Genomic DNA, 10,026 nt, shown 5'->3' on the forward strand with positions numbered 1-10,026 from the left:
TTTTGGAGATTGGGTTGAGTTGTTTTTACAAACCCTTACAATTGTTTCACATGGGGACTGCTTTAACTCACTTTATTGTCTGTAAATGTTACATGTTTGTCTTCGTCCTGTAGAAGACAAGCTTTATTTACTGAATTGCTGTAACTCAACATGTATATATACTATATATCATTTTTTAGGTTTGTAGTCTGACTCTTTAACTGTAACCCAACCGTGAAGCAGTGTCCGGAGGTGAGTCAACCCTCCTCTCTTTCATGCACACACTCACTAAAGTGCCGCTGTCAGTAGTGCTCCGACGACTTCCCGTGCACACGCACCTGACAGCTTCTCCCAACCACGTCTGCGATGGAGACGCATCGCACACTCACACCCGAGATGCTGAAACGGAGACCCGAAGACGAAAGCGGTCTCCTACGACTCACAGCGGAGCTTGAGCTGATGTCGCTTGACACGGTCAAAACAGAGCTCGGTGTTTCCTCCGCCGCTACGTTAAGCATCGAGGGCCGAGTGTCAGGCCTTACCTGCTTCCTGTTTGAAGGCTCGGTGGAAAGCTATTGTGACGATGCCACCTGGTCGGTGTCAGCAGAAGTCAGCATGAGCGCATACATAGGGTAAAGGGAGGAAGGGAGGAAGGGAGAGGGAGACCTGTATCCTCCTCCTAATGTTCCGCGTTGCTTCAGGAAACTGTTGTCCATTCTCACAAATATATATTATTTTGTTATACAGGGGCAACATGCTGACTGACCTTTGCACTTAATTCAGACAATAATCTAATTGAACTTGCATTTACTTTAAATCCCTTCTGCATTGGAGCAAATACTTACTTATTTGGGGTGACATTTCTTTTGCTGTAGAGCAGGAGTATGATAACGTGCACCTGGACTGAAATGCACTTTTGGGACACACATCGAGGTATAGCCCTGAAAAAAGACCCATTCAGCCTCTGAGCCTGCTGCTTTTTTTTTTTTTTTTTTTTTTTACTGTATTGTTGTAAAGCAGTTGCACATTGAGGCTACGTGGAGACATGTAATGCCTTCAGGGGATTTATCTTTATTTTCTATTCATTGAGCTATGCTGCTGCATTTTAAGAAGTTGCAAACATTAAATGTATTCACTTTGTCAGCCCACTATTTATTGATCCCCAAAGTTGTGCCACATGCTTGCATTTTGTGTAGCATTATAACAGGATTTCAGGCACTGGGTAGCAGAGCATAAACGGCTCAATTTTGACCAAAATCCACATCGATTTTAGCGAAATCAGAATCGTGAACGATTTCAGTGTTGTAAAAGTAGACCACAGCAGCAGAAGTGCAAAAAGAAGAGGAGGAGCAGAATGCCTTGTGTGTGTTTTCAGCCTTCCTCCAAATTGAGGCCACACTTTTAAGGTCAGCAGAGTGCGAGGAAGTGCAGCGGGTTGCAGAATGTTGCTGGCACTTAGCTTGGCGCACTTCTGAACCTCGTAGACGTCTGTGGCAAGGTCACCGCAGGAAGCATAAATGGGAGTTGATGGCTCCGTTGTTCCGTGTCATCCGCCGTGCTCTCCACCATACACTATTCGGGGACGGCACTACTGAGCGCAGCTGACAACATGCACATATTTACACAAAGGAGTCAGGCTGTAATAAAAAAAAAAAAAAAGCGTGGCGAAAATAGAGCCCCATAGCCCGACATTATTAAGACATAAGCTTCAGTTAGCCCGCACAATGTGATGATGGGACGTAATTGATGCATTTCCTGTCTTCGGCCCGGGAGAGCCTTTCATGCCGGCCCCACACAAACACACGTCCTCGTGTCCGCCTGCATGTTAGTGGGCGTTTTTTTTTTAAAGTAGCTGTTCGCTATTTTTCCTTTTTTTTTTTTTAACAGAAAGGGATAATGGAAATTCAAGATGAGAGGCCAGAGTGGTCCTGATGCTCCGCTCACCCGCTTTCCACTTTTTTCTGCACCGCGAATGCATTGTTTTACTGCAAATTATAACCATAAAAAAGCCTCTGATCCCCCATTCTGTTAAATTAATAGAATTACGCAAAAAATGTAATGATAGCAATTAAGTCTTGAAAATGCAAATTTTATAGTCAAGGACGATTACCTCATTTATAGCATGTGCTGGAATGATGCCAGGCGAAGGTAATTTAGATCCGGGTTGCTCACGGTTACATCATGATGAATATGAGACGAGCGGGGCCTCATCACGCACCTCCAGTCGCACGACGCTCAATCAAACAGAGAGGTGGAGGGGCGGAGTTTAGGGGGGAATGAGGAACATGGGCGCTGTCAGGGACGGGTCTTCCGAAAGGAGAGGCGGACATACATCAGGAGCAAATGGGACTGGAGGAGGATTAAACCTGTAGGTGTGCTCTCCTCTGCGCTGACCGTAAGCTTTAAAAGGCCTGTTCTTGACTTCTGTGACTTTACAAATGTTATGCATTTCCAAAACCTTTCCGCGCAGAGAGGACCTGCCAAGGCGTTTTTTACAACGAATGCTGACATTTCCGAGCGAAAATGGATCCTACCGCAGGTTTGATGGAAGCCTCTCAGGACGGCGCCGCGCCCGCCCTCCTCCGCCGTGCCCCGTTAACCTCATAATGTTTATTGCCCGAGATTAAGAATTCACATGAAAACTCCACGCCCAAATGACATTTAAATGCAAGGATTTTCAAAGCGTAACTGCGTTTTGGCTGAGTAAAATACTCACATTAGTTAATTATTCGAGAGAGGCAGCTGTAATGGCATGAATCTTTTATGGGGGTCTGCCTGGTGCCATGATCTCTAATAGCTTAACATTTCACTTTAGCACTCCCCCCATGCTAATACACTCTTCTAATCAACAACTGTTTTAAATGCTGGAGGATGGTGTAGGGGCAGCGTGGCACTGAAGTTCAAAGCCGGTGCACCTTTTGGTCCTGCTTCACTGTCTGTCGGTCATGGAAAAATATCACCGCGCTGCAAAAAAAAGTCCTGTGCTTGCCAAGAGTGGAAGAGTTGAAAAAAAAAAAAATGAAATTAATAATCTTGTTTTAAAAGTTCTTTACTATTTTCTATCTTTGAATTGTCTTAAATTGTCTTTTTTGCCTCAATTAGTCATGAATTCTTAAAATGTTGTAAATTTATTGTAAAACAAGCTACGTTGGAGAAAGAAGCCACAAACTGTTCACTTTCAAGTAGCAGCATAGTAATTCTCCACTAGACTTGAGTTATTTTTCACTTAAATTAGTGGTTTTAAATCAGTGAATCATCACTGTGGCATCCTAGATCGAGCTGCTGAACTTGATGCGGCTGTTTGCACGCACCAGGATGCAGATTTAAAAAATGCACTACAGTGTTATTTGTTGTGTAGCATTATTGAACTACAGATTTTCATTTCGTTGATGAATCATGATAAATAAATGAGCGCATTGCTTCCTCTTCTAACTGGGCCTTTGTTTTTTCAGTGTGAATGCAAATATTAACTCATTGCTGCGCTTTAGGGAGTCTGATCCCGAGTTATTTGCTCAAAAATTTTCCGGCATTTTCCACTTATTGCAAATCATTTCTAGACTGAACAACTTATTTCAATATTTCCTGTCGAGTAGAATGATCACGCGGCCTGGGTCGATAATTTCACTCGTATTAAATCACAAATTCAGTGTTCGTACCTTGTATTTAAGCTGCAGTGCAGAAAGGGAGACACTTAACTGAAAGCAAGAACGGATCATTTTGTCTTGACAATTCATAGAAACATTTCCAGTGGGGTAACATCCTCACAAGGGGCCGGATATCCCCCACCTATCGGTCATATTGTGTTTTCAAATATTATTTCATTTAGTTTGATTTCACCTCCAGGGAGATTTAATAGTGGAAAAGGCAGCGAGATAAAATAAAAGAAATAGCACAAGTATCCCTCTTGTTTCTTTAAAAACTGGAAAGCCATTAAACTAACATTTCACCCAGGTCTGGCTATTACACAGTCTATTGACACACATTGCACCCGGGCTGGACTCTTTCTCAACCCCATCCATCGGTCACACAGATTGTCCCCTGGTAGGCAGAGGGCTGCCACGTTAATGGAAATGGGGCGATGCTGGGAGCATAGAGTCTGGAGAAGCCTGGATGATCCCTCGGGCCATGGCTGCCACGGGATGAAATAGAGAGACTATTACAGCGGAGTTGTAAAGCCCCACACGCTCCACGCACTATCATAATAGAATATTGATTCTATCAGATGCCAGGCCCCGGCCTGTCCCCGCAATGAAGAAAAGAGCACTAAAGGTCATTGTGTAAAAGAACAGAGTGGGGGAGAGTGAGACAGAAGAGCAGAGAGGTAGAGAGGAATAGAATAGAGTGGACAGAGAAGAAGGAGTGTGCCGCTGCTGCTGTGATGCTGTGTTTTCTGTAATAATGGAATGCATCATGCTGTGGGAGCGCACGCCAAAACTATTCGAAAAAGTAAAAGGACAAGTAGAAATGAGCTCTGTATGAATGAAGTCGAACCAATCTTAACACATTTCTGCTGCTCAATTACACTATCTTTCTTTTTCCCTTTTCTTTTCCTTTTTTTCTTTCTTTCTTTTTCTTTTTTTTCCTTCCTTTTTTTTTTTTTTTTTTTGCATTGCCGCATCTGTCTCCACAGCCATAAGTAACAAGGAAGCAATTTCAACCATTAATTGTTGATCAAGGCAGTTGGGAAAAGCGCCAAAGGAAAAGGATGACAAATAAGCGCCCACCACGCGAACAGCAGTACAAATTACACCACAAGCAGGAGACGTTTATGCTTGATTGGAGCAATTTAATGTTTTCTTACAAAAAAAAAGCTCGCAAATCCTGGGAGGACAGTTAAGGAAATGACTTTTTAATCATCCAAGGAGCCGCTGCGCCTTGTCTCTCCTGATGGCCCCATATTGAAGACTTGGAGCCATTAGGAGAAGGAGTTCATTGGTGAAGGCCGTTTTTAGCAACAGTTGGACTGATGTTACTTACGGAAATGAAAATAAAAAAAAGTCTTTTGATTTTTTAAAAATGTCATTATTTAGTTTAGATGACATACAGGTCCCGTATTATGCTTATTTTCATATTCAGGTTCATACTTTTATTTTGGGCGCCTGTCTCTTAAAGGTTCCCCCCTCCTGAAAAGCCCGGTCGGCTCTTATTGGCCAGCTCGCACAGGCCCGAGCAGGCAACGGCCACCGCATTGCTGCACTTGCTATGTCGCCGTTTCTGCAACAACGGCCATGCTGGGGGGGGCGTGGCTATGGCAGTTGAGTGTATAAATGTGACATCACAATGTTCCGAAAGTCCTCACAGCTTATTCCGAGGCCCAGTTTCTGAATCCTGGCTTCATTTATTGATTGATTTAATACTTTCACAGTATTTATAAAGTATCTAGACCTGCTTTATGATAAAAAAAAAAAAAATATATGTAAATTTAACTTATTTCAATACAGGACCTTCAAAAAACATATATAGATATACCTTTACAAACATCACGACTGGAATATAAATTTTACAAAAATTGAGTAAGGGCACCGCTGCATATGTCAGTGCATCGCTATTAACTTTTTACAGTGTGCGGTATAGTTGTAATCGTGGCTCTGTATGCTTCTAAAAGAGCCCCAAACTGTACTTTCCTGAAACAACACAGGCCACCTCAGTCTGTCTCAGTCCCAACCATCACTCTGCAAAGCAAGTCAGGGGGAGCATATGCTTAACAATGCCAGAGTTACATGCACAATACATTAGGAAATTGACTAATCTTCGCTGTGACATTATGGCCTGTACAAACTTCATGATGAATTCTGTTTTTCCAGGGCTCTCGGAAAATATATTCATGAAATTTCAATGTCCGATGAAACAAGTCATCTTTTAACCAGAGCTTGACTGTGACATACCATTCCTCATTTCTATTCCGAGCAGGGCTTTTTTTTTTTTGTCAAATAAATATCCATTTGTCTTGTTGTATTTCTCCTCTCTCTTTTTTTTCTTCTTTTTTTTTTTTTTTTCAATTCACACACAGCCCCGGTAATTGAACAGTAGTTGTTGTCGAGGGCCCCGGCAAATGAAACTGCCATTGTAGCATCAAAAATAATCAATTTGATGAGTCTTGTATATACTCCCATACTCAAAGTAATGTGATATTGATTTGGCGCTCTGATATAGTACTCCTCTTCTGCACCAGAATGATTATTGGCTTTTGACAAATTCCAGCACAATCTTTTATCCCTCCCTAACCCCCCCAGCCACCCACCCTCGCGCTCTGCCCAGGCACCTCTTTTGTCTCAGAGCCGCGGTGCCAAAGCCCTCAGCTCCAATTCCACTCTGTGGCTCGACTTTGCGCGCGTTCGGAAAAAAAAAACACACTCGGACGATAAAAGACTTTCTTTTATTGCTAAACAACAGCGGGAATACAATTTGACCCGATCAGTCTGCATCAAACCATTTTACACGCGACTCAATTTGCATCTAAAAGACATGCAATTTCATATAGTGTGCTCTCTCTCTCTCTCTCTCTCTCTCGCTCTCTCTCAATCTTTCACTTCACGCACACACACTTACACTCACACACACGTGCGCACCTTTAAGTTATTATGTTTCATAGTGTTGTGAGGCATTGTGGATGGTGGCTCTGAAAATCTAATACATTATTTAAATCCAAATCACCCTCCCCTGTCCGGCCATGTTATAGATGACAATAATGCTGCCTCTCTCTCTTTCTCTCTCTCTAACACACACACACACACACACACACACACACACACACACTCTCTTTTATCCACTTTCTCAGTTCTCTCTGAATAAAGCAGATGCCTAGGACCAAAACAATAACACGGATGAAGTGATGGCTGGAGAGTAAGGTGATGGGTTAAGGGGTGACGGATGCATGGACAGAAGAGGCAGCAGGGCGGATGGATGGAAGGAAGAGAGGAATGGGATGGATGAATGATGGAAGGAGGGAGAGAAGGAGGCCGTGGAGGAACGATGGAAGGATGGCAGGCCTCAACAACAGGCCAGTCTGTATTGATTAGTGTGTGTAATAAAGAAAGCAAGACACTTGGCCCCAGAGAGGACATGGTTCAGTTGGTGTCTGCTTTAACAAGGAGTGAATGTGTGTGTGCACAGTGTGTGTGTGTGTGTGTGTGTGTATGCGTGCGTGTGCGTGTGTGTGAGATCTAAAGCTGCTAAATATGCCGATGCGTGCATTTTACACACAGAAATGCCTATGGGTGTCTACGGAAATGAATAAATGAAAATGCATATGTGTACGTGTGTGTGTGTGAGTCTGCGAGCCTGTTCACCTGCACGTGTGTGTGTGTGTGTTTGTTCGTGTCGGCCCGTGTACAGTTGCATGCAAGCGTGTGTGTTTGTGCACGCTGCAGGCTGCAGCCCCCGTGTGCCGTGCATGAAAACACTTCACACATACAACAGGGGGCCTGCTCATGGAAAAATCAATATGCTGGTGATAGAAATATGCTAGAACGTTCCGTAGGTGAGAGATTGATCTGAGCTCCGCAGAGGGTTCGACCCGTCCGAAAACCAAATAATGGTCAGGGGCTGGCGACCTCCACATCTCCACAGAAAACAATAATTAGAACCACACCGTATATGCCTGGACTAAGCATAAAGGCCACGGTCAATGAAGGCTAAATGCTAACACTGCAAAGGTGGTGGCTCAGCATAAAGGGGAACCGGAGCTTTAAACAATAATTAGGTCCATAATATAACCATGAGGATTGGTGTTTTAAAGCAGGGGTTCCCAAGCCTTTTTTTGACAACACAAACCAGACAAGAGCTATCGTTCTTCTGATGGACTCAGTGGATGAAATGTTATTATCTCTATTATCCCCACTCTCTGCAATCCTAGTTAAAATAAAACCTTGCATGCACGTGATGTATCCGGATAAATGTTTTTCATAGTCCTATTTCGTAAATAAAATCAGCTTGTTGAACATTTTGATGTGAAATGAAAATAATTTGCAACTTGATATGTAATAATATGTAATGAAAAAGTTCCAGGAAAATTAATAACACATTGCAGTACATACAGTGTATGGCAATAAACCAGCCTCATCATCTCCTGCCTGGTCTGGTCAACGGCATGTCAAAAACCCAAATGACAAAACAAAAAGCAGAATTCCCTCACTTACTGTATGTCTGATGGCCCATACTGTATAAAGACATGCAGATAGTTCAGGTTTCATTAGCCAGGGTTTTGGGATTGTTGAATGGAGTTAAAGCTGTAGTGCTCGCAGCGTGGAAATATGAGAACAACAGCAACTTCCTGTCAATTTCTGCCAGCAAGTCTCACTTGTAGGATTCATTTTTAGGAAGTTAACTGTGCAACAAATAAAACAAAAACTAAGGAAAATGAAAAAGAAAATTTACCCTCTCAAACGTCCGTGAACATGGACAACGTTTAGGATTGTGATGTGAATTATAGGTACCATGCTTTCCGGCTACGTAAAATTGTTACAAATTTAATTTACAAGATTTGTGTGCAACACTTCCCTGCATGAATTTCAAAGAGAGGATTTGTATCAATATACATATATTGCACAATGCACGAGCAACGGAGCTGCACACCGTGTTTCCACTCCAAACCAAATAAAGAGCATTCATTCAGATAAGCAGCAAATGTGTGTTCTCTGCCACCCATAAACCAGAGTGAAACCCACACAGTCCCCAATGCATGATGCGCACCTTCGCTCGCAGATCCATAGACTACCTTGGCACCGCTGTCAGTGATGCCTGGGTCCAGCTTGGACCTGGCAGGTGCATTAACTCAAGCTGTCTGTGTGGAAGGCGACCAGGCACACGGGCTGATAGAGGGAGACAGCCGGGCCGGAGCACTGTGCTGGCGTGAGGAGGTTTAATTGCTCCGTGTGCCACCAAAACTAACCCTCATCATCAGGCACAGCCTAATCTAAATAAAGTCTCTCGACTATATTTTGTCATTTTATTCAATTATGCTCCACGAGGCGAAAAAAGGGTTCTGTGTCAAAAAATGTTCCCGGGCTGAAGCTATTACAAGTGTTTGGTTGAAAATATGATATGAAAATGCCGTAGTGGAAATTTTAAGTAGTTCTTGATAATCCCAAAGGAAAAATATGCTAACGTATAAATTGGTCTTTTTATCCCACAGGCTCGACTGGCCAGCAGAACATCCTGATATTACCTAGCCAGCCTATCATCAGCACAGCCACTTTTTGAGTGATGAGTCTCCTACAGGAACCAACAGCTGTATGTGCAAATCATGCATATAAATCAATTACCGGGGCCCTATGTACTTTAAATGCACCCATTAATTAAGCAATGTCAGACACAATGAACCGTGAAGTTCATTACATTTTTAGCATTCAAACCCGGGATTATTTGAAGAGTGTGTGAGAGAGAGGGAGACGGGTTTACCTAATGATTAGCCCCATAGCTCAATGTCGGGCAGACGCCAGCGGAGAAATTTCAGGGAAAAGCTGTGGCGAGGGGAGACAGAACAGCAAGCAAGCTGTCTCAGGGATCCACGAAAACACGAAGGGGTTGATCAAAAGGAAGGCGAGGAGCGACGGCAACTGGAAGCGCGATCGGTGCCTGCTGCGCCTACTTTTGAACTTTCAACTCAAACAAACTCTCACACAGCCGTCCATGCAAGTTTTACCTGGTGGACTGATGTGAGTGAGATTTTTTTTTTCCATAATCACGCTTTGCATTTTTTTCAGAAGCAGCGTGCACGGTGACATTTTATGTATGCAAAGTTTTCCTGAAGAGCGCACGCAACACAATCTGAAAACACGAGTGTTCTGCGACCAGTGGTGAGCGAAGACAAACAAGTGCATTTCTTATGTATCCAGAAAGTGTCTTAAAAATCTTTTAATCTTTGAAGTGAGCCCGCAAAAATAAAAACTCTGTGTTTTCCTTCCGCAACAGCAATAAGCAGGTGTTTTCTGTGTGTGTCCGTGACCTCTGTTTTGCTTCGTGCCCGGCCGCAGTTTGGTTCAAGTTTCTGTGAGATGACAGGAGAGGTTTGTGGAGGACGGGGGGGGAGGCAGGCAGGAGAAGAAG

General features: G+C 43.3%; 1 long non-coding RNA gene across 1 annotated transcript in view; it reads left to right on the forward strand.

Annotated features, from left to right (window-relative positions):
• LOC115570386 (uncharacterized) overlaps positions 1–9,787 on the forward strand; it is a 177,202-nt gene extending 167,415 nt beyond the window's left edge. The window contains exon 4 of the long non-coding RNA XR_003981761.1: positions 9,113–9,787. This is a non-coding gene — a long non-coding RNA (uncharacterized LOC115570386). The remainder of the gene's footprint in view (positions 1–9,112) is intronic.
• Positions 9,788–10,026: the final 239 nt, after the last annotated feature.

The sequence above is a fragment of the Sparus aurata genome, chromosome 19, assembly GCF_900880675.1.
Source record: "Sparus aurata chromosome 19, fSpaAur1.1, whole genome shotgun sequence".
Taxonomy (NCBI): Eukaryota; Metazoa; Chordata; class Actinopteri; order Spariformes; family Sparidae; genus Sparus; species Sparus aurata.